This window comes from Oncorhynchus mykiss, chromosome 5 (genome assembly GCF_013265735.2).
Source record: "Oncorhynchus mykiss isolate Arlee chromosome 5, USDA_OmykA_1.1, whole genome shotgun sequence".
NCBI lineage: Eukaryota > Metazoa > Chordata > Actinopteri > Salmoniformes > Salmonidae > Oncorhynchus > Oncorhynchus mykiss.
The window spans coordinates 71487942-71492434 of record NC_048569.1 but is presented as its reverse complement, the minus strand read 5'-3'; the positions used below and the strand labels follow the sequence as shown (position 1 = coordinate 71492434).

Genomic DNA, 4493 nt, shown 5'->3' with positions numbered 1-4493 from the left:
CCTTTAAATGGAATGAAGGCATGCAATGGAACTGAGAGCTTTCAGGAAAAACAGCACTTCCTAGTTGGATTTTCCTCAGGTTTTCGCCTGCAATATCAGTTCTGTTATACTCACAGACAATATTTTGACAGTTTTGGAAACTTTAGAGTGTTTTCTATCATAATCTGTCAATTATATGCATATTCTAGATTCTGGGCCTGAGAAATAGGCAGTTTCATTTGGGTACGTTTTTCATCCAAACATCCAAATACTGCCCCCTACACTCAACAAGTTAAGAAACGACAGAATCCACAAAGGGAAAAAAAGAAAACACGTTCATAAACATCCTTTAATAATAGTAAAAGATACAATATGACTTAATATAAGTTACTGCAGTTTTAAATAGCTGGAACTGCTGTAGACAAAAGACAATCATGTGTAGAGTCATACAGTAGTAGAGTGGTGTGTGTGTGTATATGTGTGTGTGTGTGTGTGTGTGTGTGTCTATGTGGGTACTGGTTTCTACTGGTAAGGACAGCGTGTGTACAGGTTGTACATCACCAGTAACAAGAAGATTCTGTAAGCCTGTCAAATAACCGTTGTGGTGTTAGCAGTTGAAGGGGTAGCCCTCTCTCTCTCTCTCTCTCTCTCTCTCTCTTCCTCTCCATACTCAGGTTCACACCATACAAACCAAATGTGCTATTTCATGAAATAACATCATTTAGTTGAAAAACACTGCTACGTAATGGACATTCATTTCACTTTTTCATTCCTACAGCATATACTGTATATTGTGAAGTCAATTTTATAGTGGTTCCTCTCATCTCTCCTTTTCTATATCTCTCTCTCCATTTTCCCTTTTTCTCCACTGAGGCCCACCCGAGGACAAGCAATCAAAAGGATTACTGCAGGCAACTAGATTTTCCTGTAATGTCTGACTGGTATGCTGTGCAAAGTGTATGTGTGCTGAACGTAAAGTCACCATAGAAGTGTGTGTGGACAAGAGCAATAGTTGTGTTTAGCTTTCCCCCTCCTTGATGATGACGTGTGTGTGTGTGTGTGTGTGTGTGTGTGTGTGTGTGTGTGTGTGTGTGTGTGTGTGTGTGTGTGTGTGTGTGTGTGTGTGTGTGTATTTTACTATCCTTGTGGGGACCAAACAATTGATTTCCATTCAAAATCCTATTTTCCCTAACCCCTAACCCTAACCTTAACCCCAAACTCTAACTCTTAACCCTAATCGCAACAATAACCCTAAACCTAAGCCGTAAGTCTAAAATAGCCTTTTTTCCTTGTGGGGGGCCAAAGTGTCTCCACTTTTCCTTGTTCACTATTCTTGTGAGGACTTCTGGTCCACACAAGGACAGTAAAACCAAAAACACACAGATATGTTGTTGAGTACAACTCTGCCCCCAGTTATGGAGAGAGACAGAGATGAATACAGAAGGAGATATAGAGAGGGATAGGGAGAGAGAGATAGGTGTGAAAGATTAGAGCCTCGCAGTAGCAGATGTGAGAGAAAGGCACTGGGAAGTAGAGAGAGAGAGAGAGAAATGCACGTGTTATCTCTGAGCCTGTTCTTCTCTCCGAGCCTACCCAGACGCTAGCAATGTGTGTGTATCCAACTTGTATGATAATGGTTCAGTGGACTGCCTGAAACCAGAACTCTCCAGAACAGACTGGACACACAAAAAACAAACACACACACCGGCTGTCTCCTCACGTCCGCACAGTCATCTCTGTCTGGACCAGCTCATTATAGGACAGAGATCTGTGAAGCAAGGCCCCCTAGTATGTGTCTGCGTAACCAGCTCTGTGATTCCCCCGATACATAATAATATTATACATACATAATATTAGCACAAAAAGCTAATTTCTCTAAACATTTGTGCACAAATTTGTTTACATCCCTGTTAGTGAGCATTTCTCCTTTGTCAAGATAATCCATCCACCTGACAAGTGTGGCATATCAAGAAGCTGAATAAACCAAGTGTAACCACGCCAACCCAGGACCACCCATGGCTGCACCTCTGCCCAGTCATGTGAAATTCATAGATTAGGGCCTAATGAATGAATTTCAATGGACTGATTTCCTTATATGAACTGTAACTGAAATTGTTGCCGCAATGTATTAACCTGTTGGTATTTTATGAAGGTTTGGTGTGGTGTGTCTATTATCAGGCTTAGCTACTGCAGGGCTATGAAGGCAGTGTGCACCGGAGCTCCAACTCTCTCCGACAGTTGAACTTGAGGTGAGGAAGAATGTTTTAGGCCTACCAAAGTTACTCCTTTAATCTTTATAAAAAAGATATGAACCAATTAGCCTCCTTCTGTACGCCTATCTGTATCATAGTAGCCTGACAGGATAAAGAAAGCATGTCGGTGTCAGGAACATTTCTCGGCCTCTCTAAGGCTAGGCCTAACCTTCTCTTCCTTTAGATTTATTTTTCTAATATTCATCCACATTGGACACCTTGGTGTATTTGCCTGTCTGCATGTAATGCCCTGGGGGATTTAGTGCTCTAATCTTGGACAGCTGAACCGTAAGGTGGACAATTATTGTTTTAGGAAAGTAAAAACCAATAAAACAATAAGCTATAAAGTTTTTAATATGCTACACATTTGAACACAACGAAACTTTTTTTTGTAATTTGTTAAAGGCCATTTTTAAGGACACGTAAGTAACTGTGGATAATTTCACCAATATCACTAGATTATTGATGGCACTGACAGCGCTAAGACGGAGGTCTACTTCTCTCTTTCTACTCTCGGATCTGAACAGGATTAATATTGTTATTATTATTATTATTATTATCAGTAATCGGTTTCTATGACTGCTCTCCTCAGGTGCACCAGTTTACAGTTTGAAGATTCCTTCATTTCAAGCCCTAGAGAAGCACTAGTGCATATGAAGGAGAGGAGACAAGTAGAGGAAGCCCCTGTAGACTTGAGATGCAGCCCTAATCTGATGGCAAGATCATGACGTTCTGCAACAATGCATGAACGTTGATGGCTGTTTAATATACCAACCCCCTCACCCCTGAGTCAACCAGAAGCAAGAGCCACACACAATGATACACTCACAGGACCTTGGCTGAGGTCACAGCATGCACACACACACACAGACACACAGAGCTCTCGGGGGATGAAAGGGGGCCTCAGGTGCCAGAGGATACTCTTATTGGTCAGTTGCTGACATCAGCAAGATTCTAGTACATTGCCCTTGGCGACTCACTGCGCAACAACAGTTCTGTAACCAAGAGAGAAACCTCACACACACACACACACACACGCACACACACACACACACACACACACACACACACACACACACACACACACACACACACACACACACACACACACACACACACACACACACACACACACACACACACACACACACACACACACACACCCAAGCCTTCCATTTGTAAACACACACCCCCTACATGACCTCTCTACACCCTTACATACCTACCACTGGACTCAAACCCTTTACCACCACACCTCTTACACCCTTTACACACCCCGAATCCCCCTGATCCTGTTGCTCCTTCAGTGATAGTATTTATACCCTGCTCTGTCCTCTCACGAGTTAACATGTACCCCTTCTGGCCCTGTCAACATAAAACCAGCCCCCCAATACATGGAACAGACACCTTAACAGCAGTCTCATCTGTCCTGAGGCTGTGAGTCTGCTGAGACGGTTTAGCTGCTCATAAATCTATCATCTGATATTGACCAGCTAAAGCTTTGACAATTGAGCTGTGTATCTGTGTCTGTGCATGTGTGCGTATGTTTGTGTGTGTGTGTCTGTGTGCGTATGTTAATGTGTGTGTGTCTGTGTGCGTATGTTAATGTGTGTGTGTCAGTGTCTGTGTGTGTGCATGAGTGTGTGAGTGTCTACTTGCTTGTGTGCCTGCTTGTTCGCATGTGTGGGTGCATGTAGTGACAGCTATGGACTCATCTCCCGCGTGTGGAGGGATGGAGAGAGGGATGAAGAGAGAGATGGAAAGATGGATGGAAAGAGGGGTGTTAATGTTTCCAGGCCTGAGGGTCTGACTTTAGCTGTGCCCTTGAGAGGAGTGCATGTGTGTCAGTGTGGATGCGTCTCAGTAGGCAGGGACACGGAGTGTGATTACAAATTACCCACCCAGTGAAACGTAGTGCTGACATCCTCCTAATGCTCTATTCCCACATATAAACACACACACTGCTGCTCTCATCAACTACACTGGAAATAACCTGGCTCACACACACACTATTCTCATGTGTATGCTCTGTGCTAAAGAGTTTGAGGTGGACAGAAGGGAGGTGGGGGAGACAGAGGAGGGGCAGGGTTTGTCTAGACCTATGAATCACTTGTTCCCCCTGGTGAGAGAGATGCTGTGCAATGGTTCTGCCCCAGTTACCGTAGCTAACTCTGGGCAGAACTAGAATATTAACATACTGTAGACTTACAAACTGTGTGTGTACCGGTTTATTCACTATTCCAGGGTCTTTTTGATTTACCA

At 43.5% G+C, this 4493-nt stretch overlaps 1 protein-coding gene across 1 annotated transcript in view; it reads right to left on the bottom strand.

The window, feature by feature from the left end:
* Window positions 1-1996: 1996 nt before the first annotated feature.
* The window catches only part of LOC110524490 (leucine-rich repeat-containing protein 52-like), a 27662-nt gene continuing 25165 nt past the window's right edge, over window positions 1997-4493 (bottom strand). Inside the window, exon 3 of the mRNA XM_036978290.1 lies at window positions 1997-4493. This exon is cut by the window's right edge and continues 774 nt beyond it. The gene's annotated coding sequence lies outside the window, so the exon portion shown is untranslated.